Source organism: Camelus dromedarius, unplaced genomic scaffold (assembly GCF_036321535.1).
Source record: "Camelus dromedarius isolate mCamDro1 unplaced genomic scaffold, mCamDro1.pat HAP1_SCAFFOLD_179, whole genome shotgun sequence".
Taxonomy (NCBI): domain Eukaryota; kingdom Metazoa; phylum Chordata; class Mammalia; order Artiodactyla; family Camelidae; genus Camelus; species Camelus dromedarius.
This window is the reverse complement of record NW_026989756.1, coordinates 3,536,222-3,562,899: the sequence shown is the minus strand read 5'-3', so window position 1 is coordinate 3,562,899 and position 26,678 is coordinate 3,536,222. Positions and strand designations below refer to the sequence as shown.

General features: G+C 37.2%; 1 long non-coding RNA gene across 2 annotated transcripts; it reads left to right on the top strand.

Moving 5' to 3' along the window:
• The first annotated feature begins 5,676 nt into the window (after positions 1-5,676).
• Positions 5,677-26,284, top strand: LOC135320546 (uncharacterized). 2 transcript variants are annotated; one of them, XR_010379722.1, is made up of 11 exons: positions 5,677-5,736; positions 7,216-7,301; positions 7,587-7,702; positions 7,808-7,889; positions 9,190-9,255; positions 11,465-11,532; positions 13,493-13,624; positions 14,986-15,093; positions 16,964-17,078; positions 17,459-17,521; positions 19,749-26,284. It is a non-coding gene; the product is annotated as an uncharacterized LOC135320546 (long non-coding RNA). The 2 variants fall into 2 exon arrangements; XR_010379723.1 differs by lacking the exons at positions 5,677-5,736; positions 7,216-7,301; positions 7,587-7,702; positions 7,808-7,889; positions 9,190-9,255 and adding an exon at positions 9,673-10,128.
• The last annotated feature ends 394 nt before the right edge of the window (positions 26,285-26,678 follow it).

Below are 26,678 nucleotides of genomic sequence, written 5' to 3'. Positions count from 1 at the left end.
TGGACCAGTTCGTGGATCATCAAGCAGACTGGGCTGAAGTACATCCTCCAGCAATTCTCTCTGTGAAGATGTCTGGGTGTAAATTTTTTGGCATCCTTTTTATTTCTAGAAGTATATTTGGTTATCACTCTCACAACTGCTAATTTGTCCAGATGCATAGTTTTAAGCTTAGAGTGATTTATCTTCCATTCATCATGATGAAAATGTCTCTCCTTACACAGATTCATTATCACGGTGGCCCAGTTTTTTTTTTTTTATTTCAATTCGAAATTATATAGGCAGAGGTATCTTTTCATCAATTGTGACATCAATGTTTTGAACAATTTTAATATACATGCTGTTTACTGAAATAAAATTGTATAACGTAAGAGTTGTGGGTTAAGTTTTATTTGGGGCTAAATGAGGACTATAATCTAGGAGACAGCACCTCAGGTGGCTCTGAGGAACTTTTCTGAAGAGGCAGGGGGAAACTCAGTATTATATATGTAATTTTAGTGAAGGGGAGTATGTGCAGTCAAACACACATTGAGTTCTTTTGCCAGTTATGAGGAGCAGACATCACTGTTAATGAATTTAATGCTCTTCTAGATATAAGGAGATGCAAGAATTGGGGCTCATAAAATTTTCTCCTGAAAACATCTATCTGAATCTCTATTTTGTCAGTTTTCCCACAGCACAAAGTGCCCCATTCCTAATCTCCACCGTGAACTTTCAGGGAGTGTTGGAGGTCAGCGGCTACAGTGGCTCGTGATTGGTTACAGTACCAAGCAGAGGTAGATGGCAAATGGTATAAATGATTATTCTCCTTAACATTTTTATTTGAATTATTTTTGATTACTTTTTTCTCCATTATAATTTTATATTTTACTTGAAAATATAAAGACTTATGATTGATAAAAATTCACTGTTAAATCTTTTATTTGTAAATATTAGAAAAGAAAGTTATTTTTGCTATCTCAACATTTTTATACATTTTCTTTTAATTGTATCTGTGTTATTAACCATATAATAATCAATAATGCAAATTGATATAAAGTAACATGCATTTACAAAATCAAACAAGTTAGACTGAAATATCATTTTAAGAATTATTTTTATTTATTGGCATTTATTTTGAAATATTTTCAAAATAGACGTGATCCTCACTTTGTCTACCTGTAGATTCAATACCCTTTAACATAGCATTTATATAATCTTGTCTTACTTCTTACATTTTAAAAAATGTATCCTTTTCTTAGTACTTACTATTATTTTTTTAGGATAAATATATAGTTACCATTCCTTCTGATTCTTTGAATGTCTTAGTATTACTTTGGCTTAACTACAAACATAGCAACCTTAGTGGTAACACAATTATAGAATTATAATATTTTCCTCAAAGCTTTATAGCTATTTCCATAATATATTGTGGCTAGTCAGTCTTTAATAGAAGAAGACAAGGCTATTCTTTGTTTTCTCTAGAGAAGTAATTTTGTTTATATTTTTTTCTGGTCCACTTTTAAATTTAACATTTTGAAATAGATATAGATAAATATCTATTTTGCATTATAATTAAGCTTTAAACATGGTATATTCTTTTACTTATGTTGATATGCCTATTTCCCTGCCCTGGGAACAGATCTGGGTATCCAACAGTTTGGCACATTTTCTTGGTTGTTCTCTGATTGCTAAGAGTCAGGTCATACCCATACTTTAGCAACTGCACTGGATGACTGAATTTCTAATGTTATTTCCTTCTTTTGAGCTGCAGTTTCATTAAATTTATGTATTATTTATTGTAGAAGCAAATAAAAGCTTATATTTATAGGTAAATGGCATAAGTTTTAGTGGAATGTGGAGGTCACAATACACATGTTTAGTTGATATAGATCTTTACTCTAAATAATGATGAAATTTTTTGATGTTAAATTGCCTTCCTGCTTTCCTTCCCTCTTCTTTTCTTTCTTTTTGATTGGTATTTTTTGCTCTAAAGTTTATTTTTTTGGCAAAATCTTATTTGAATTGATACAGAGATGAAGGATACACACACACACATAAATGTCTATATAAACTCTACTAAATAAATAATCATAAAATCCCTGTTTCTCAGATCAATTCAAAATATTTTAAGAATGCTGCTTTCCTTGAATTAAACTTAATTCTTCTCCTCACTTATTTATTAAGCAGCATTCCTTTGTCATGCAGTGACTATAGCCTTGTTCTTCCTGTAAGTAATTGTGTTTTATAAATTTGTAAGCAACCAGAGTGATTTCAGAATTTGTTAAAGATTTACAAAAAATTGACATGATCTTAACCACATGCTGCTATTGCCAATATGCCCTTTAGAGTGATGTTTTTACTAAAAGCAATGTCTGACTCCTTCACATTCCTACAATAATGGCCTTATTATTATATTACAAAAGATGACATCTTCAAACAAAAAATGTCTAACTCTATAACAATATTCCATGAATTCACTTATTACACAATATTAACAAACTGCTTAAAGAATGAATCAAAGCCATATAAGATATTATTTCTCATGTATTGGAAAAAAATTATACGATGAAGTAAATTAAATCTAGTAGTGTGAAAACATTCTAAGCCTTTCTAATGATAAAAACTTTAAACATAAAATATTCTACTTCAAAAATGCTTTCAGAGATGTTATAAATGGTGAGAGGATGTATATATCATATATAGTTTTCTGTTTATGAATTTGATTATATTATAGCAATGGAACAGTGTAATATTAAATTTTAAAAAATGCATATCAATTGAAGATATAAATTAACCTCAAATTTGGGTTGTAAATAATTTTATATTTAGCTTTCAGTTTTCTTTATGTGTTTTTATATAATTTCAGGAAAATAATTATCATATATAAATGTACACATCTGAGTCTTTATCTAATATGTCTCAATCTCAAGAGTTCTAAAACCCCTCAATTTCCTTCTTTCCTTCCTTCCTCTTTCCTTCTTTCCTTTCTTCTTTTCTCCCTTCTTTCCTATTCCTTTATTGGTAATTTGGGGTATAAAAGTTAATTGTTGGCAATATTTTATCAGAATTTTTAATGTGAATGAAGGATGAGAGATATATACATATATACACACACACATATAGTGATGATCCAACTTGGAATAAATATTCCCATATTTCTATGAAAAATTATGAATGCATTTAACTATAGTATGTTATTCCTTAACATTTTTCATAATATACAGTATATGTACTTACAACTTTATACTGTGAACTTAATTGTTTAATATCTACCTTCATGCATGGAAGAGTTTTTATGTTATTATAACGTATACTTTAATAATGTGATAAAGGAGAATGACATGGTGTTAAGAAATTATGTTAATGTAATGGGCTTTATGAATTCACAAATTAGCTGAGCACTGAGAGTGATTGGAATTAGATAGGCAAATCTCTTGAGGGGAGCAGGGCATTGATGTGTAAAAGATTATTTCTGAGAGTGAGAATAGCATGTGTATGGCCCTGTAGCATGAGGGAACATAGTAAGTACGAGGATTGTAAGACGTATATCTATGGTAATGATCATGAAGGTGAACAAGGAGTGATTTGAGGCAACTAACAAGGGTAAGGCCAAATATATAACAGTCAGCATATTACAGCAGGCTGTCCGGCGAGCCGGCCCTCCGCCCGCGCCGCGGGGTGGGCTAGCGCCCCGCGGGGTTCTCGGGCTCCCAGCCCACTGCCCCGCCTCCCCGCCACCCGCTAGGCGTCGTCCGGGGACGCCCCTTGCCGAGAGAGACCCTCAATCACAAGTCACCCCGCCCTCCCCACCCTCCTCGCCGTGCCACGCAACCCCGCCCCCGAACCGCCCTCCCGATCTCCGTGCAGTACCCCTCGCCCCTCGCCGGGAAGAAGTGACTCCAGCAGCCGTGGCGGCTCTTTAGGCCCAAGGGGCGGGCGCGGCAGCCATTGGCGGAGGCCGCTGCCTCCGGCTGTCAATCCCGCGGCCCGGCCCCGCCCCACCGGCGGAGCGTGGCAGGACGCAGGGCCGCGGGGGCTGTCGGGACGGCTCCAAGATGGCCGCGCGCTTGGGGTCCGCACCTGCTGGCGGCCTCGAGCCCCGTTAACTGCCACCGCTGCTGACCGGAGCCGCCAGTCGGCCTGGCGACTCCGTGGGCTGTCCCCGCGGGGCGGGAGGCCGCCATGGCGACCCTGGAAAAGCTGGCGAAGGCCTTCGAGTCCCTCAAGTCCTTCCAGCGGCCGCCGCCTCAGCCCCCTCAGCCGGCACCGCAGCCGCCGCCGCCTCACCCGGTACCGCCGCCGCCTCAGTCCCCTCAGCCGGTACCGCCGCCGCCTCAGCCCCGTCAGCCAGCACCACAGCCGCCGTCGCCTCAGCCGGCACCGCAGCCGCCGCCGCCTCACCCGGTGCCGCCGCCGCCTCAGCCCCCTCAGCCGGCACCGCAGCTGCCGCCGCCTCAGCCGGTACCGCCGCCGCCTCAGCCCCCTCAGCCGGCACCGCAGCCGCCGCCGCCTCAGCCGGCACCGCAGCCGCCGCCGCCTCAGCCCCCTCAGCCGGCACCGCAGCTGCCGCCGCCTCAGCCGGTACCGCCGCCGCCTCAGCCCCCTCAGCCGGCACCGCAGCCGCCGCCCCCTCAGCCGGTACCGCCGCCGCCGCAGCCTCAGCTGGCACCGCAGCGTCCACGGCCGCCGCCGCCGCCTCAGCCCCCTCAGCCGACACCGCAGCTGCCGCCGCCTCACCCGGTGCCGCCGCCGCCTCAGCCCCCTCAGCCAGCACCGCAGCCGCCGCCGCCTCAGCCCCCTCAGCCAGCATCGCAGCCGCCGCCGCCTCAGCCGGTACCGCCGCCGCCTCAGCCCCCTCAGCCGGCACCGCAGCCTCAACCGCCGCCGCCGCCTCAGCCCCCTAAGCCGGTACCACCGCCGCCGCCGCCGCCTCAGCCGGCACCGCAGCCTGAACCGCCGCCGACGCCGCCTCAGCCGGTACCGCCGCCGCCTCAGCCCCCTCAGCCGGCACCGCCGCCGCCGCCGCCTCAGCCGGCACCGCAGCCTCCACGGCCGCCGCCGCCGCCTCAGCCCCCTCAGCCGGCACCGCAGCTGCCGCCGCCTCACCCGGTGCCGCCGCCGCCTCAGCCCCCTCAGCCAGCACCGCCGCCGCCGCCGCCTCAGCCCCCTCAGCCAGCACCGCAGCCGCCGCCGCCTCAGCCGGTACCGCCGCCGCCTCAGCCCCCTCAGCCGGCACCGCAGCCTCCACCGCCGCCGCCGCCTCTTCAGCCCCCTCAGCCAGCACCGCAGCCGCCGCCGCCGCCGCCGCCGCCGCCGCCGCCTCAGCCGGCACCGCAGCCTCAACCGCCGCCGCCGCCTCAGCCCCCTAAGCCGGTACCACCGCCGCCGCCGCCGCCTCAGCCGGTACCGCCGCCGCCTCAGCCCCCTCAGCCGGCACCGCAGCCTCCACCGCCGCCGCCGCCTCTTCAGCCCCCTCAGCCAGCACCGCAGCCGCCGCCGCCGCCGCCGCCGCCGCCTCAGCCGGCACCGCAGCCTCAACCGCCGCCGCCGCCTCAGCCCCCTAAGCCGGTACCACCGCCGCCGCCGCCGCCTCAGCCGGCACCGCAACCTGAACCGCCGCCGCCGCCGCCTCAGCCGGTACCGCCGCCGCCTCAGCCCCCTCAGCCGGCACCGCAGCCGCCGCCGCCTCAGCCGGCACCGCAGCCTCAACCGCCACCGCCGCCCGTCCACCGTGGGTCAGGAGCCGCTGCACAGACGGTGAGTCCCTGCTGGCCCCTCCCCAGCCCTGCGCGGGTCTCCGTCCCTCCCTCGGCCTCCCCCGAAGGCCCCGAGGCGGTCCGGGCCCCAGGCCTCTGCTTTCCCGGCTGCGAAACTCGGGAAGGAACGGGGCTGTGTTGTGATCCGAGGCCGCACGTCCCGTTCGGCTTCCTCTGGGCCACTCCCCACCCCTCTCCTTCTCCGGGCCAGGTGTAACATTTTGTCTTCCCTTTTCAACTGAGGGTTTAAAACAGTGTTTCAGATAACTGTCAAAACGCTATGCATGCAAAACCCTAGGTTAACTTAAGGGAAGGAGTAGGAGAGAAGAGGGGAAGGAGCGAAGTTCACTGGTCACTTCTGTGGGGGTGGGTTAGATGGTCACAGTGGTGAACGCTTAACTGCTACATGGCCCCGTGCGCTTACCAGCATAGTCGTTACTGTTACTAACCCCGGACAGCACTGGTGTTAAGGAGGCATGACCACGGACCGTGTGCTCATTGAGCTTAATTTTACACAAACTAAGATTTCCACAGAATCAAGACAGGCAGTAAACGCCAGCTGCAGAGGACAGCTTGTGCAGGGTTGGGGAACAGCATGGCATGATCAGAACTTTAGTTTGACTGGCTTGAAATGTAGAGGGAAAGGGAAACTTCACACTGATGAATCAGAGAGGAGATAGCTGTTTTTATTAAACTAAAATGGTTAAATGAGCCTTGTTGGTTAATGATTTGCCTTAGCAATGTGAATTTGGATTCTGCAAGTATTGTATAAGTTCTGTAAGAAGCTTGTTTTAAAAATTCAAAACTCTTAAGATATTAGAAGTTCAGTTTTATTTTATAAGAATTTTTTAAAAAGTGTTTATTTAACTCAATTAGAACTGAGTTCCTTTAACATAGACTTTATTATCTCATGTATTAATACCCTCTAGAAGTACACAATGAAAAATGTGATTTATAAACAGACACATACAGACACAAGGAAAACAGAGTATGTAGCTTCAGTAACAGTTTAAGAGAAAAGTCAGAAACAGAAATTTTCCCTGGTCAAAATATCAAAAAAAGCATCTAGGGCTTATATCCTTTAATTGATTTGAGCTCTAAATGGACAAATACACAATTTTTTTTTTTTAATTGCTAAGAACAAGATTCTTTTTCACGTTGAATAATGATTTTGGAGTTTAAATAAATACCAACAATAGAGCTATGAGGGAGGAAAAATATAAAATACTGATTTTTTTTTTAATCTCACCGTAAGGTGCATTCTTAAATACATAGGAGAGAACTGTCATGATTTGCGCAACTCGCTTGCAAATAGTTCAACAGTATTAACAATGATTGAATTTAGATGGTGGGCATATGGGAATTTATCATCCTATTAAACAGTTTTCTGTACTTCTGAGACTTAGAATAAAACATTGGAAGGAACCTGTTAGACATAATGCTCTATGTGAAGTAATTTGTTCCGTTTGTGAAATTCTAGGAAGGTTAAATTGCATGTTCATAACATCAAGAAAATCACAAGCATTTACGATGTAATCAGAACTACCTGAGGATCTGTGAAACTTGGTGAGTTGGTGGATTTTTTAAAATGTCTTAAAACATTTTGTTTTTACAAAGATTACAGGAGTAAGAGAAGATAAATTTTAATCAACTCTTAATATTTTTTTCCTGGTTGATGTGATATAATTAAATGTGGGGAAAAAAAGGTAAATTCTAAAAGGAGACACTACCTTGATGGTTTTCTATGGAGGAAACTCAAGCAGGAGGAAGTTTAATTTAAAAACATAAATTACTGCTCTTTATAATACATTCTAAGTTGTCATTCTTTTGAATGCCTTCCTTTCCAAACAGGTGTGTTATTCTGGGAGATCATCAGGACTTCTGGGTATTTGGAGGTACTGACCTAACCAGTGGAACTGCTGATTTATAAGAAGTTGTCCAGAATTTTGGAAAACTGATTAGTAGAGGTAAATAATATTTCCTTGGTAAGTGATGACAGAAAGTGACTTGAGTGAATTTTCCTTTGTTTTTAGGCAGATGTACCTAACCGTGTATGTTAACAATGATTACAGGCTGGAGACCGAGAAGAACTACCATTTTTGCCAGCTGGGATGCAGAAAAATTTGGACTTCTGGGTTCCACAAATGGGCTGAGGTAACTAAGACAGAAAACGTATCTTCTTGGTCAACATGTATCTCAGGGTAATCACAGATGTGTTCCATTACCTGATATTGTTTTAATTTGGATAAATACTCAAGAAAATTTAAGAAATAGAGTTTGCTTTTGCTTTTACATCAGTTTGGTAAAACAGAACAACCTCTTAATTACTAAGTACAAACCAAGTTTTTCATTATTTTAAAAATATTTTAGTTTCTATTTGTATTTGTTTTGTGATAAGTAAGTAAAATCTGTAAGCTCAGAAAATAGTCAAACCTAGGAAGCTGCTTCTGACAAGTGAATTAGCTTATTGAAAATCTGATATAGATCCTTGGCATTAATTTTCAAGTTTTTACAGTTTCCTTGGATTTCTTCTATCTAGGAAAACAACATGCTCTTTTAAGATGACTATACTCTGATTATAGTCTCTCCTTTATGGATTCCGTACTAAATTGTAACCATAGGTATATTTTACCATTTACAAAAGTGCCTGATTGGGAAGTATAATACAATGATTTTGTAAATTGAATTACTCTAAAATTTCAAGGATTTATTTTTAATTCAATTATGATTAATTTTAATTTGTCACTGGCTCTTAATGCTTTATTTTAAAGTGTTTTTCATAGGCCCCCTTCTTTCGTCTTCTTCCCTTAGGCTCTCTGTCCAGTAACTCTAAGTTCTTACATGTTCATGGTAGGCTTGTGTGTTTTTTTTAAAGGCAGGTGCACCAAAAAGCACTTTCCTGTGACTATCCTCTGTTTTGCTCATCATTTATGAGTCCAAATTTTATAGAATTGATTTGAAGAATGTCATATCTTTCTTATCATTGTGTCTGGTTTTTAAAATGCTTTCCTTCTGACTCATTTCTGCATACTTTAAAATAATAATATGAATCAAATAAGTATGGGAATAAAATCACAGTTACTTGTATCACATTTGATTCCATGTATATTGCAAAGTCTTATTATTATGTTGGTGTTATGAACATGCATTTCATAATACAGTTATTTAGATGAATCAGATCTTATTCATTAAGGTCATTTACTTTTAGAAATATGTAATTTCTTGTGAATACATGTATATAGAAATACATGTGTCTTTCTATAATTTAAGCAGCTTAGAATACAGATAAAATAAATCCAAGATACAAGATAATATGCCTTGCATTAATTTAAATTCATGTGAGTTAAAAGACAATTTGAATATTGTTTCCCATTTTCTACTAGCTTCTTGATCATATTCAGCAGCACATTTACCTTTACATATAGTTAAGGAATCTTTTTTATTTCTACTGTAGCTCTGTCATAATGGAAACTCTGCAGCAGAATCAGCTGTCATCTATCCCGTGTGGCCAAGTGCAGAGGTGAGAATTCTCATTTGTGGGATGACCACTCACAGCTTTAAATGTTTTTACTGTAACTGCTCTTATAAGGTAGCAAGCTAGAGAGAGAGAGAGAGAGAAACAGAGAGAAGAAAAGAGTTCTCTCTGCATATTCCCATGTGTGTGATGGCATTAGTCTTCTTCTGCTGTATTTTTCTAGAATGTGTGTGCGTGTGTGCATGTATGTGTGAGAGAGAAATGTCTTGTCTTTGTCCTAATAGCCACTCTTCTCTCCCTCTAGTTTTTTCTCTATCCTCCCCTCCTTTCTTTTTCTTTTTCATCAATACCTTCTCTTTCAAAAAATTCTTGATAAATCAAATTTCCAACTTCCTCACTTTTAATATGGTAAAGTTACTTGGATCCCCAGTGTCAAGGGATCTCATACTTTAATGTCTGTAAGGATTGCCAGGGACACCTTTTAAAAGTACAGATTTCCAGGCCTTACTTTGAGCAGTTCTCTTCCAGTAGATCCAGGGTGAGGCTGAGCATCTCCGAGCCTTCCCCCTTCATATTATGGTGCAGGGGATCAGGGGCAGTTTTCCTCTGGGTCTCCGTGCTGTTGCTATGAAAAGTGGCTACAGCATCACTAATATTTTTCTTTCTTGTTTTAATTGCATTAATATTATCAAGCAGTTAATAGCATTTTCTTAAAATTATGGTCAAAGGCATAGGCGTTTGATTTATAATGGTATCTGCAAACCACTCTTTTACTGAATTAATTTGTTTGTTTTGCTTGTATTTCCACAATTGTAAATGCTGTGAGTTAAGTGACTGCTTTGCTTCAACTACAGGAGAATGTGAAAACACTCCAGGAGAGAGAGGTTGCATATATCAATGCAGACTCATACACAGAAGGTAAATTTTATTTCAGATTGTCATTAAATAGTATACCAGTATTTAAGTCTATCAACTCCAACTCATAAACTAGGATTATCCTCTTTCTATGAGATGCCTCAATAATACCTCCATTTCTCCATTTTACCAGAGAGAACATTATTATGATTCAAATGAATCAATATGATTCATAACTAAGCTATTGATCCTAATTTCTTTAGAATATTTACCATTTGCCTATCTTGGATTACTACTTAAAACTTTAGTACTTTTGACATTCTTCCTGTGGAGCTATTTTTAAAAGTTGGGGTAAAATATTTCATACAGAAATAGTTCCTGTATGTATTGGACCAACTCTGAAATAAGCACCCACTACAGACTTCCTTTTGACCCTGACATGTGGCATGTGCATCTGTAGGCTTTCATCATATTATGGTTATTTCTAGGTAAGTGTCACAGGACACATGTTAGTTACTGACATGCTCTAGTCTAAAGTCTTGATATTGAATTGAATGAATGAATAAAAACATGAACATTATGGCCTTACCACTTCCTTTGCCAAAGACCCCTAGTTACTGCTGCCGTAATGAGCAATGGCCCTTACTGTTACTGCAGGAGCTGCGGCCTTAGCAGCAGAGTCCGCCTCTGCAGTCTCCTATCTCGAGTGTGTGCTGCAGCCTCTCTGGCTCCTGAAGAGTTATTTCCACCTTGTGTTTTAGTTTTAGCCAGACTGTTTGTCTGTCTATTTATCTACCTACCTATCTATTCTAAAATCTTATTTATTTGTTTTTACTGAAGTACATTTGATTTATAATATTAGTTTCAGGTGTACAGCAAAGTTACACAGTTATATACATATACATATACATATACATATACATATACATATACATTTTTAGATTCTTTTCCATTATAGGTTATAATAAGATACTGAATATAATTCCCTGTGCTATACAGTAGGTCCTTGTTTATCTGTTTCATATATAATAGTGTGTATCTGTTAATCCTGAACTCCTAACATCTCTCTTCCCTTCCCCCTTTCTCCTTGGGTAACCATAGTTTCTTGTCTATGTCGTGAATCTATTTCTGGTTTGTAAATAAGTTCATTTGTATCATTTTTTTGTTTGTTTACATTCCACATATAAGTGATATAATTTGATATTTGCCTTTCTCTGTCTGACATACTTCACTGAATATGATAATCTGTAGGGTCCACCCTATTTTTAATTCTCCAGGAATGATGCCTTCAATTTGAAATCTGTTATATCTTGTTTATAATTAGAAAATAAAGTTAGAATTAAATACAGGTTTGAAGTCCATTTGGAGGTATTAAAATACTCTCTTATTTATTTTGCAGGCAATTATACCCTCAGAGTTGACTGTACACCTCTTCTTTTCCAGTTGGTATATAAACTGACAAAAGAGGTATGTAAATAGATCTGTCATAATGTTTTCTGATGAGTAGATAAGTCAATAACTTTTGTTTTCTAAATTACTAATATTTAAACTGGTGACAGACATAGCTGATTTGTATAAATAACAAATCAGAAAGATCTTTAATACACTTCTTATGTGACATAACTATGAGAACAGTAGTGCTAGTCTCTGTTCTAATAATAGTTCCTAATAATTGTATACATTTGTTAAAATGTGCAGGGTCTGTTGTTTCATGGGGCAGAGTCTCTTTGATGTAACAGAAAGAATACTGAGCTGGGATGGGGAAGCCTTGGCTGTGAAGATTGCCTTGGCTATTCATTCATTCATTCATTCAGCAAGTATTTATTGTGTGGTTACTATGTATCAGGTCCTATGAAATGAATTCTAGCAGCAACAGTGATAAAAGGACAAGGTTACTGAATCCAAATACTTTGTAATCTAGAGAGGCCACAGACCTGTAAATGAGGACTCATACTTCACTTGAATATTGGATACTATATACAGTGGAGGACAATTGCGGAAGAGAGAAGCTAAGACCCTGGGGTAGCTGGTGAGGTTGGAAAGCATTAGAAGGTGTTTACAGAAGGATTAGTGGTTAGGCTGTAAAATGGAAGGATGTGAAAGTGGGGAGAAGGTTTCTCCTCAGAGGACACAAGAGCTAATAAAGACATGGATGTGTGAAAGAACATTTCCTGACCTCTGGGTAATGCAATATAACCTAAATGTAAGGTGTTGGTGAAAAAGCTGGTAAGAAACGGGGCCTGACACATAGGCCTAAATGTTCATAAATCTGGTGATGGAGAAATTAAAGAATCTTTAACAAGTTTGTACATTATCATTTTTATTCATTAGAAAAATTACTCTGTATCAGTGCAGTGAATAGGTTAAGCTGTAGTAAGTCTAAAAGCAAAATGGAAATAATTCCACATACTTATTTAGCGCACAGGAATTTATAAATACTAGTTATTGATGTAAAAAGTACTCTGAAAATGCTAATGCACTCTGAATCTCTAAAGGTTATGTGATCTACTCTTTGAGAATATGTGTGCTTCATTTAAATAACCCCCCATTATAGAATTTAACTGTAGAAATGTTTCTTTCAAGTAGGTATCACTTAGATGACAGTGGGAAGTATCTGTCACATCTCTGTGGTCCTGTTTCCCAATTGCCCTTCATCTTGCCCTGTCCTTTTCACTGTTAGTGTCTTTAACATCTCATCCCAAGTGAGCATCCTCCCATGCCCATCACAACTCCCACCATACTGGGAAGCTTAGGTCCTTGATCCTTTTATTGAAATGTCCCATAAAAACATCTTATCTAAAAACACGCTGTAAAGACAGCCCTTGTTGGGGAATCCTTCTCAGGAGATACATTTACACTCTGTCCTACAGAGGAGGCTCCTGCCTTTATAGGAGGGGTAGTAAGAATTTTAGGACCAAGAAGGAGAAGCTTAGGTCTATCCCCTTTGTACATTTATTTAATAAGTATTAAATGTGTAAGTGGTTACAATAATGACAGGATAAATCAAACAGAGATTCTGCTATTAGTGTGTTACCTGTGTAGCCAGGAGAGACTATGATCAAGAATTTTCAAATCCAAGATAGAGATTAAAATCACCAAAGTGAATACAGATAAAAGTGTGGGAAGCAAAAAATAAATATCTTAGTTTATTATTTTACATGTTGGAATTAAACAGCCTGCTTAATGGGAAATTGCAAATTTTTTTCCAATTTTAAAGCCTCTTTTATGTTAATTTGAATTTAATTTGCATGCCACTTGTATTAGATACAATATATTTGTCTTTCAGAGTTTTTGTTTTAGGTAGTTTTTTAACAGTTTAACTGGGAAATTAAAATGTATCTTTAGAAGTTACATTATCAGGATGAACTAATTAATTGTCCAGAAGAGAAGAGTGAGATTTTATAATCTTTTTTGATTTGATTGTCAGTGGAGGAATCAGACATCATTCATCTGGAGAAATGCTGTTGGTTGCTGAGGGCTCAATCCCGAACTGGATGATTTGACTTAGAGACATTTGGCCCATTGGCTTCACCACCAATTTGTCCATCTCTGAGTGAAGGTGGGAATCCTTCTATTTTCTACAAATGTTCTTTGGTAAACACGTGAGCCTTGTTCCACCTTTGGAGCCTTGTGTAAGTCGGTTTACCTTTCTGCACCTGAATATTCTCATATATAAAATCAGTTTGACCAAGACAATCATTATGAAACTGTGCTCCAGTGCGGTGCCTCAGCATCTGGTGCAAGGTCAGGGTGGTGGACACTGAATAGGCAAACTCTAGCTTCCACACGTGACCTCACCTCTTCCTCAGCTGAGTAGTGTCTATTGTATTTCTTTTATATAGAAGAAGGTTCCACTGCTGTATCCTTCCCCCACCCTTAAAAAATTAAGAAACCACTGGACTAGACCATCTCTAAGGTCCGCACTTAGCTCTAAACTTTTCACTACTATATATATATATATATATATATATATTAAATGAGGTTTACAAGGAGTAGTTGTGGCTGATAATCACAAAAACTGTATTTGAAATCTGAAAGCTTGGGTTCTGCTTCTGATTCAGACCTTTTTAAAAAAATTTCTTACTTTTAGCAAGTCATTTAACTACTTCTTAGCTTCAATTTTCTGCTCTTTGAGGGCACAGAATTAGATTCTTGAAATAGACAGTCTGTATTCTTCAGGTTTCTAGTGTGTTTTAGTAATATTTGTTAGGGGAGCTAGAACAGACAGGGCTTCCACTTCAGCAGTGCAGTTATGTTTTTACCTTTTTAGAATTAGAGATTGAGAAATCATTTCATTTGAAAACAAAATGATTCCATTTATTTTTTATGAAAAGTTTAAAAACCACAAGATTAGATTATAAATTGCCCTTTATTTCTGAAATTTAATATATTTATTTATACAGATTAAGTGGTACAATGAAGACTGCAGTACAGAATTTCTTTCTCTTATAATATAGTGTGTTAGTTTTCTTTGCTTCATGAAGGAGTTGTATGAAGCTTGTTAATAATAACACAGTATATCTTTGATAGAGTTCAACTTTTCTTCTTCTTTTTTCTTTTTTCTTCTTAGTCTTTCCAAATTAGGATAATTGTGGTCTCTGACTTTTTTCCAGTTAAATTTTTAAAATATATTTTAATTTTTTACATTCTACAATCACTTTTGACTTTTGGAATTAATATAAGATAGAGACAGGTAGGCAGACAAAACCAAACACTAAATGATAGTATTTTCTTCTAGGAAGTTAAATTTTGTTTATAATTATTCCAGGGGGAAAAAAAAAAACTTCCTAAGACAGTGGAAACTACTGATAACTTTTAAAAACTAAGTCAGTTTATGCGAGTCATGCCTCCTTTCATAAGCATGTCATTATTAACAGGAAGTTTGTTGGCTGTGATTTATTCTGTGTTCCTATTTTACAGGTTTATTTAATGCTTTTGGTGAAAATCATGACAGCCACATAGATTTTAAGGAGATATCCTGTGGGTTATCAGCTTGTTGCAGAGGACCTCTGGCTGAAAGACAGAAATGTAAGTGTGTTAAACATCACAAAATTTGGAAGCTATACAGAGAAAAAAATTAGCATCCATTCATGTAAAAAATCATCTGATTAAGGCTTGAATTTTCATCCCTTTGGCAAATAGCAATCTCTTGCTGAGGTTTTACTGAGGTCAGTGTAAAGGTTCAATCATCTATTCTTTTTTACTGTGGAGTAATTTAAGATCTTTGTTATTAATAATGGTTGATTTTCCAGATGAATGTACAATTCATGATAAATGAACTACATCATTCATGATGTGTTTGAAAATGTTAAGCATATAGAAAATATTTTCTGGTAGTCTATATAGAAAATTTGTCTTGCTTAACTTGAATTCCAACTTATTTTCTAGCACTGTGTATATTGATATTAGCAAAATTAAATTTATGATAAAACAATTTTATTAAATACTAAATTTACCTTTTAAACCTAGCTAAAATATTATAGCGTAATTTATAAGCATATTACATTAATAAATCTTAACCATATTTGGTTAGGAAAATGCAGCAGTTTACATTTAATTGGAACCTAATTCTTATATATTCACTAAGGTCATTATCTCTGCATATTTCTAAAATACAGCTTCACAAATACTGCGTATTTTGGGTATGATACTTATTAGTTCAATATTCTTTAGTAATGTTGTACTGTGATGTACTCAGTTAATTTAATAGCATAATTAATACATAATTATTACACACACGGGTGTGTGAAGTAGATAATTATTTAATCTTAAAAATTTAGATTTCTTTTATCTTCCCTGATAGTATACCATTACTCTAACCTGGCTTTGTGATAGATTATTTGTTCACATTAAAGTTCTGGTATTAAAGAGGCTGAAGTCTTTGTTTCTCAATTGAGGTTAATTATTGTCTTAAATTTTTTTTTTAATTTATTTTTTGCCAGTGGACTAGTGGAAGTTAACCAACTAGACTAACTAGCAATTTTTCTGATATTGATGTTAATTAGCAAAGTGCTGATATTTCGGATTTTTAGCTTGTTGTATATAAACTTCATTGAAGATTTGAGATTGTTCTTAGGCAAAAATATTGGGTGCACATTAATTACACTGGAGAGGCAAAATCTTTATACAGTCATCTCTCATTATCTGCTGAGGATTGGTTCTGAGACCCCCTCAGATACCAAATCCATGGATGCTCAAGTCCTTATGTAAAATGGCATAGTATTTGCATATAACCTATGCACATCCTCCTGTATACTTTCAATCATCTCTAGGTTACTTGTAATACCTAATACAATGTAATTATTTGTAAATACAATGTAAATGATATGTAAATAGTTGTCAGTGAATAGCAAATTCAAGTTTTGCTTTTGAGAACTTTCTGGGAAAATTCATATATATATATTTATATAATTTTTGACCTATTGTTTATACCTGTGAATGCAGAACCAATGGATACAGGGGGCTGACTGTACCAGCTTTTTGTTGATTCTTAATGTAGATGGAATATTTTCAACATTGTAAGAATCAACTCTGAAGTGATCAGTTTTAAATATTAGAAATTAATTTAAAAGCTTGAATTACCTTCTCAAAATCTGTGAGATATTGTATAGTAACTTGGCCCTTCTTTTTCAGTTTGCAAGAAATTTAACTTTAGATTTAGGTGAAGGATAGAGTTCTCTAAGCTGGCTAATGATATAAGGAGAGAGACTTGTGAAGTGTACAGGAATTCCTACAAGTTCAAAGGACTTTAATGACACAATCTCCTCCAAATAAGAACTTAATCCAGAATGTAATTGTTTGAGGAACTAAGTAATTTTACTAGGGCGGCTTGTAATAAAATGTATTATACTTCAGAATATGAAAGTAATTTCCCTCCATAAGAGTTTCTTTTCTTTAGTTTGCTTCAAGGTATTTGATGTTGACGGTGATGGAGTTCTCTCTAGGGTTGAACTGAGAGACACGTGGTTGCACATTTAGAGGTCTGGAAGGACAACTGCACCAATGATACCCTGGTAAAGTCTGATTTTATACATCTTCTTGAATGTAAACTTCCAACAGGAACATAGAGTGAATAATTTTTTAAAACAGGTTGAGAAAAAGATTTCTTACTACTTCTAGGTTCTATATTATGCTACTCAAAATATTCATAGCCAAAGATGCAAAATTGGGAAGAGAATTTGCCTTAGAAAATTTAATAAGCTGAATGTATTATATTAAAAAAATGAAACCACTGGAAAATTGTCATAAATTTTTAAGGCAAACAAGCCATCTATTTCTGTAATTAAAAAAAGAAAAAAAAAGTTGACCGAAAATACTTTATACTTCAGCTACTGGCTAATAAAAATGATACCTTCTCTATCCTAACTACTGATTTGGGTTTCTGGTTTTAAAGGAATTACATGTGGATGTATCCAACATTGTAGAAGACACATAGAATGCACATGACACCACAAAGGTGAGTCTAGCAGAGACTAATTTATTCTTTTCTAAAAATACATTATATTCTGAATTGCTATACATACCTTACGTATACATACTTGAATCTCTTCTACATCATCCCTGCTAAATGCTTATTTGGACCTGTGGTTACAATACCTCCAAGTTGTCCCTAAGGAAAGCCCATTCCACCTTTAAACAACTCCATTAAGTGTTATTTACATAAAAACATTATATTTTATAAGCTAGGCATTTTATAAAAATTAAGTAGAGACAGCCCTTGACATCTGTAGTTTATAATCTTTACTTCTCCCATTTTAATACATTATGGTAAAACAAAGCTTATATTGAGCAAAAGAAGCCACAGAATAAAAGAACACATTGTACAATTCAATTTATATGAAGTTCTAGAACAGAGACAACTCATGTTAATAATTGTTACAATAGTGATTTTGGAGATGGGTCATTTAACTGGGAAGGACCATAGGATATCTGGGATGATGGAAATTATTTTTTATCTCAATCTGGGTGGTGTATATAGTTTTAAAATTTTTTTTTTCAATAATATTGGTGAGGGTCTGTTCTAAGTTTTTTAATAGCAGCCAGAATAAGTGTATAATAGCAGAAACAAGCATGTACTTTACAAAGAATAAAGCCTTGAATTTTTTTTAGTTTCACAACATTTATTAAAGATATTATAATAGGTTTGCCTTAATGTCTATGTATCCCTGTGAAACTGAAGATAATCCATATATGTGAGACACATATGAGTTAATTTGACCCTTTGTATTCAAATGTTGACATGTACCAAGTAGCAGATGGTAGGATGTAGACCATAGTGGTCTTATACAGGCTTAGAAAAATAAGTAACTTTTTTTTTCAATCACAAATCCAGAAGAAATCATCATAGTCTTATTAACTGACACTCAACATAAATAAATAAAAGAAATGAATTTTTCAGGGCTTGATCTTTGTTTGGCAACTCAGATAACCGTCTTCATTTACTTTTCTGCCCAAAACTAAGGTAGCCATTTCTATTTGGTATATATGAAAACAGAAACATAGGAAAGTTTCTGTTAGGAAATACCTTATGTAGAGATACAATTTCCATTGCCTTTTTTCTGGGTGTTTGATAAGTATGGAGGTTATCATCGCTGTCTATTTTTATGTAAGACCGTGTTTCTTTTTATGGCTGTACTTTTGAACATTAAAAAAAAAGATCATTTAGCTGCTCCATCTCCGTGTAACCATAATAATGAAATGGTAAAAATTTAGAATAGAATTTGGACCTTTCAACCAAACCTATTACCCATATTCACTGGTGAATAGACTGTGACAATATTACCCATTATTTTGTACCATTACATTGGTATTAATATACTTTTATGGAAGTTGCATCATGAAAGCCAATAATTACCATCATAGTGCTTTAAAATCTTTTCTTATAATACATGGTATTATATATTGAATGAATACATGAATATCATTAATAATAAATATTAAATATCATTAAATAATAAATCATTAGATAATAAAAATATAATTAATAAAAGCTAAGGACATTATTATTCATCTAGGATTGTTAAGGTGATTGTTCAAAACATGAAGTAAGAAGCATTTGGTTATATTTTTGCCTGCCAAGAAATATTGTCTACTGTATATAAATGTAATTTTTGGTACACTTTGACACCAAAAAAAAAAAAATACTGCTTTATTCAACTTGTGAAAGTAATGTTAAATTTTATTTTGAGGAAATGTTAATATAGATACTCATTTATTATATATATTTAGTTTTTTTAAATCTCTTAAGAAGTCTAATAATATTGCCAGATGTTTTAAAGAAGATCTTAGAAAATTGTTAGGGTCAAAGGGCATAATCCAGAGAGTTTGGAAAGATGCTTTCAAAGTTAGTAAATAGTCCTTTTTCTCTAACCAGAACCTTTTGTGGGTTCTGTTAGTAAACTTCACCTTGAACCAGAAGATACTGTGAGTTATTTCCCAGGTCTTACTGGAGGAAGAAGATTTTTGGTGATAAATTGCCCACGTTGTGACTGACTACTTCAGAGTTTGGTTACTTTTGAACTTATTCTTGCTGGCCTACTTTCAGATGAACACATAGCATCTACGTTAAATCATTAGTTTTCTTTCAGACAAATTACCATTGCAAGTTTAATAAAACAGATTTTATTCAAATAATATAAGAAGATGAAGATTTAAGATATTCTTAAATATTGTTTCTCTTTCAGAATGGCCATCTTAACTCTAGAGGAATATCATATCTGGAGTGTGAAAAATGTTCTTGCCAATGAGTTTTTGAATCTACTTTTCCAGGTATGTTTAAGGTAAATGACAGAGACCGAGGGCAGTGGTACCAGTAGTTCTACATCTTTTCCATTATGTAGTAGTTAGACAACTAGACTACAAAACCATATATTGTCAAAAGAACTGCATTAACCTGTACACCACCTGCAGATGGTAAGTTAGAGCGTGCATACTTCTCAGAGTCACAATGTGCATGATAGGAAAGTAGAGTATAGCTGATAATGTTTATCTTAATAACTCATAATAGAGCAGATTGTAGACACATAGAAAAGAATTTAAAATGTAAAAGCCATTATAATTTGCTATTTTTCTTTACTTTTTTTTTTTTTTTAAGACCCTTCCTAACAAGTAAGGCAGTGTGGACAGAGACAAAGATCATAAGTCGGCAGCTGTAAATTTTTCACAAAGTATACAATCTTTCCAGTTAGGAGGTTATTTTAGATGCAAATCTGTTTCTTAATTTTCTTTTATTCTTTCTTTCTTTCTTTTTTTTTTCTTTTTTTTAATTTAATTCTTTAGAAGGTCCAAAAAAGATTGAAGGAGAAAGGAGGAAAAAAAGCTGTCGGGGTGAACATGAAATCATAAAACTTGCCAGATTTTAACTATTTTCCAGTTAAAGTAGTTCTCTTTGCTCCAATTTAAAGAAACAACTTATAGTTTCCCATTTTTCATAGTTCTTCATAAATATATGTTGATTTAATAGTATTTTACAGGGTGTGAGTAGGGACAGACTGGAAGTTCAAGATTTGTAAATACTGACAGGTATATATAGAATAGATAAACAAGTTTATACTGTATAGCACAGGGAATTATATTCAAAATTTTGTAGTAGCTCATGGGGAAAAAATATGAAAACAAATATACGTATATTCGTAAAGTACTGAAAAATTGTGCTGTACACCAGAAATTGACACAACATTGTAAACGGACTATAACTCAGTAAAAAAATAAAAATAAGATAAAACTGTTAGAACACTATAAAAAAATAGTATTTTAGATTCTTCTTATTTTATTCTCCTTTTCTTATAAAAGCACCCCTATGAAGATCAATAAGACTTGATATCTTTATATCTATCATGATTCTCCATTGTAAATAGAGTAACCTGCCTGTGACACAGCTATGTTAGAATAAATGAAAATTGGACTCTTCCTGACAGCTAATAATTAATGTATATTTAAAGCATATGAAATCTGATAAGTCTATGATACCCATTTAAATCAATCAGTTGCTCCACTGTCAGTTATCAGCCAGGATCTAAGTTGATGTCTTTATAAAATATAAATACATATAAAAATAATATAAACCTACTATAAACAGAAATGACTTGCTTAGTAATATGAAAATTGAGCAGCTATTTTTATCTCATTTAAAATGATGTCCTCAATTACTTTGTTATCATTAATTATATAAACATTTTGACCACTTAAGTTTGTGTCTGAGTCACCTTGCAGCTCTTTCATAGCAAAGCATTTTGAACTTTTATATTGCCTTTCCTATTTTCTCATGTTTATCAGGGACTTGCATAGGCACTATTTTTTCTAGGACTCTATAAACAGATGTATGCCTGAGATTTTCTTTTGTGTCTGTGTTTCTAGCATTATATTACTGACAGATTTTTTTGTTGGTTATCAATCTAATTTTTTTTCTTGGTATATATAGTCCTTTCAGCCCTTTCAAATATATATGTAGTCAGTTTACAATGTGTCAATTTCTGGTGTACAGCACAATGCTTCAGTCATACATGAACATACATATATTAATTTTCATACTCTTTTTCACCATAAGTTACTACAAAACAGTATTGGATATACTTCCTTGTGCTATACAGTATGAACTTGTTTATAAATTGGGAGTTTGAGATTTGCAGGTACTAAATATTAACATTACATTTTATGATGCTTACTTTATCCCATATTCAGACATGCTTTTAAAACTTAATTTTCACTTAATATATAAGTAATCAGACTTACTCTAAATTGTTTTAATTTCTGTCTGTTTCTAAAATAGAATTAGCTAGTAAATTCAGTGATAAAAGCTTGAATTATACTTTTATTTTATTTGCCAAGATCCCACTCCTGGCTGACCATTTTGGGTATTTAAGTATAAAGTAAGTAAATGTCAGTAGAATTAGGAAACCATTCCTGTGGTAATATTGTTTTCAGTCCTTTCAAATAAACTCAGTGCCCAATATTTTGCAGAGGAAGCACTCTAAACATGATCAGGATCTTCTATCTTGTACGTTTGTCAGAAAGCGTCAAATGTTAAACAGTTTGATAAACAAAATAGTGCACCACACTGACCCCTACCTATATCCATGCTCTAATCCTGAAATCTGTGAATATGTTATTTTACATGGCAAAGGGGATTTTGCAGATGTATCAGGTTAAGGACTCTGAGACAGGGAGATTAGCCTGGATTATCTACATGGGCCTAGTCTAACAACAGGAGTCCTTAAAAATTGAAAATCTTTCCCAGCTGTGGTCAGAAAGATATGACTTTGGAAGAAGGATTAGAAAGCTGTAAAGCTGTTAGCTTTGAAGATAGAGGAAGGGCCATGGGTAAAGAAATGTGGGTGAACTCTAGAAGCTGGAAAAGACAAGGAAATATATTCTTCCTTTGACCTACAGAAGGGCATACAGCCCTGCTGACATCTTGATTTTTAGCCAAATGATACCTGTTCCTGACTTGACCTACAGAACCATAAAATAATAAGCTTGTGTTGCTTTAAGCTGCAAAATTTGTGATAATTTGTTACAGCAGTGATAAAAATAAATATAGGGGAGGTAATCCAACTTTATGGATTGGAGGGCTCAGCATTTTAAAGATGTCAGTTCCCCTTCAACTGATTCAAAGTTTTATATGTGCACATCAAAATCCCCAACAGTTAATTGTTGTTACTGTTTTTTTGTAGAACTTGACAAGCTGATTCTAAATACATAGAGAAGCGTGAAGGGCCAACAATAGCCAAGATGATATTAAAGAACAATGTTAAAGGACTTATAAAACAATATTAAGTCTATGTGATAACTACCTAAAGTTAGACATATAGACCAATGGAACAGCATTGAATTAAACCCTGTACCATACATGAACAGTAACTTTAGATAGATTATAAATCTAATATATTTGAAACATAAAGCAAAGCATCTGGGGGAGGGTAAAGCTCAGGTGGAATGTGTGCTTAGCATGCATAAGGTCTTGGGTTCAACTCCCAGTACCTCCATAAAAATAAATAACCTAATCCCCCACCAAAATAAAGCATCTAGAAAATAGTGTAGGAGATATTTTAATGACTTTGAAGTGGCAAAGAGTTCTTAAACCAGACAAAGCATGAAACATAAAAGAAGAGTATTAAGTTGGACTTCAGTAAAATTAAGAATTATTTTTATCAAGAGATACCATTAAGAAAGTGAAAAGCTAAGCCACACGGTGGGAAAATATATTTACTATACCTATATCCAACAAAAGACTTGTATCTAGGGCATATAAAGAACAAAAACCAGTGGAGTAAAAGGCAGAACCTCAATATTAAAATATGCAAAATAATTGAACAGGTGCTTCACAAACACACAAAAAAATCCACATAAACTATGAAAAGGGGCTGACCTCTTTAGTAATAATGGAAATACATACTAAAACCACACTTGGAACACCATTAGACATCCACTAGAATAGTTAGTTGTTAAGGATATGAAGCATTGGTGAGGGCAACAAGCAATGGGGACTCTTACACATGGCCAGTGGGAATATAGATTCTTACAAATACTTTGGAAATAGGCTTTTTGAATGAAAGTTATATATGTGTGTGTGTGTGTATATATATGTACACACACACACATACACATACACACACACCCACACCCTATTACCAAGGGTAACCCATGTGTGTACCCTTCAGAAACTTCTACATCTGAGCACCAAAGGACATCCAGAAAATTCTCATAATCACTATTTGTTATACCCCCAAATAGAAAATGACCCAAACACTTGTCAACAATAAATACATAACCATAAGTGGTGGCACATGCATACAATTTGTATACTTTAAAGCAATAAAAAATATACTAGTTTACAGAAAACACTAGTGGATGAATCTTACATAATGTTGAGTGGAAAGTACGGGACCAAAAATTTCAAAAGCAAAAAAACCAATCCATGGTGGCTGAATTTAGGATGGTGAGTCCATCAAAGGGGTGCCGTAGTAACTGGGAAGAAACCCAAAGTGGAACAGCAATGTCCTGTTTCTTGACTGGATGAAGGTTACATAGATGTGTTTACTTTGTGAAAAATCACTGAGCTGTATATTTAAGATGTGTTCACATTTAAGCATGTATACTATATTTGCATTTTTTAAAAAAAAGTTTGCTTGCAAAAAAAGATATCCAAAGCCCAAGTATTTATCAGTAGGAGAATGGATAAAACAAATGATAGTATATTCAAACAATGGAATACTACTCAACAATAAAAAAGAATCAACTACTGATACAAGGATGAACCTCAAAAGCCTAATTTATACATTTCATTGTCAGGTAAATTTTAACTCAGAAGGTAAACAAAACTGTAAACAGGCATGTGCCCTGGGGGGAGGGGTGCTGTAGCCTTTGTCTCCTCAGACCTGTGCCATTACTGGCACATCTCGCAAGAAGAGAGGCAGGGCTCAGCCACAGCTACCATCTCCTCCTGTGCATAGTGCCTGGGCGGGGGCGGGGCTGAGGCCTGAATCTGCACGTGGGGGCTCCACAACCTCCTAGGCAGGACTGAGACTTGTTTATAGCCCGAGGCAGAGATGATCTTTCTACCCTGACACCTCAGAGAACTTGTGCTGCCAAGAGAAACAAGGAGCTCAGATTTGGCACAGAGCATAGTTGGGGCTGTTCCGCAGTCTTCCCCGAGCCCACCTACAGACCACCTACCCGAGGCAGAGCAGGCAGCTGCACAGAGCAGCAGAGTGACCAGCACGAGGAGAGGGCAGGTGGGCAGCCACCCACCTTCCTGGGAGGAACACAGCACCTGAACACGGTGCTGGGACGGGGTGTGATCTGCCCACCTGCCTCCCCCTGATCACAGCATCTGACTGTGGCATCAGGAGGGGGAGTGACCTGCCCGCCCACCGGGTAAGAGCTCAGCTCCTGACCTAGTGTTAGGAGGGGACACAATCTGCTAGCCAACAGCCACTGAGAGCACAGCACAGATGAGGGCGCCAACAGAAGGCCTATGAAACAGCAAGCTGAGTTCGCGAAGCAGGGCGAAGACACAAAGACCTCTCGATCAAATCATTAAGGGCACACCATCTCCAGGTTAAGTAGGTAACTGATACTCCTTAAGCCACGTTGCCAGAGAGATATGAGCAATGTGAAGAAGCAGAGAAACCACTCCCAATTAAAAGATCAAGAGAAATCCCCTGAAAGCATGATCAAGGAAAAAGACATTGATGGCCTACTAGATCAAGGTTTCAAAAAAAGAGTGATCAAAGTACTGAAGGAACTAAAAAAAATAGTGTTTAGGGATATAAAATATGTCAAAAATGAAATAGAAACTATAAATAAGAACCAAGTAGAATTAGTAAACTCATTGTCTGAGATGAGAGCTGACCTAAAGGCTGTGCAAAGCAGACTAGAAAATACAGAAGAACAAATATGTGATCTAGAAGACAGGACAACAGGAAGCACCCAATCAGAACAGCTGAGAGAAAAACAAATAAAAAACAATGAAAACAATATACGGGACCTATGGTGTAATATAAAGTGTGCCAATCTATGCATAATAGGAGTTCCAGAAGGGGAAAAAGAACAAAGGGGATTGAAAAGGTATGGGAAGGACTCATGACTGAAAACTTCCCAGACCTAAAGAAGGAATCATATCCAAGCACAGGAGGCTCAGAGGTTCCCAAACAGGAAGAACCCAAACATACCCACACCAAGGCATATCCTAATCAAGATAGCCAGGGTCAAGGATAAAGAAATGATCCTAAAGGAAGCGAGAGAAAAACAAAGAGTGAGTTACAAGGGAACACCCATAAGGTTTTCAGCTGATTTCTCTACACTATTTACAACAGCTAAGACATGGAAACAGCCTAAAATGTCCATCAACAGATGACTGGATAAAGATGTGGGATATTTGTATGATGGGATACTATTCAGCCACAAAAACTGACAACATAACGCCATTTGCAGAGACATGGATGCTCCTGGAGAATGTTATTCTAGGTGGAGCAGAACAGAAAGAGAAAGAGGAATACCATATGAGATCACTCATGTGTGGAATCTTAAATATATGCAAGATCTTGTGGTAACTCACAGCAAAAAAAAAAAAGTGACAATGAATGTATGTACGTTCATGTATAACTGAAAAATTGTGCTCTACACTGGAATTTGTCATAACATTGTAAAATGACTATTCCTCAATAAAAAATGTTTAAAAATAATTAAAATAAAATATAACCTTTAAAATATTGTATAATGAGAGGTGTGATGTTCTAGTATCTGTTCTAAGAAGTACGTTAGACACACATAAGAATAACCAATGGTCAGAAAGATCACATGTTACCAGCTACCACCCCATGCAAATTAATGGCATTTAGGAGATATTCATATATGTGTGTACATATGTAAAATATGTATTAGTATATATGTAAATCAAATAAAATATTATAATCTAATGTAAATCATATCAGCAAAAGCACTGTGCTGACATAAGTATCTTGGTGTAAATAGATTACAATTTTTTATTGAGTTGTCATAATGGGAATATTGTGAACCTAGTGGAAGTTGTAAAAAAAAAGTCATCCAAAAAAAAAAAAAATCCTGACTACATGAAAAGATGCACAGTTACTATAAGGGCTCTCCCCTTATTT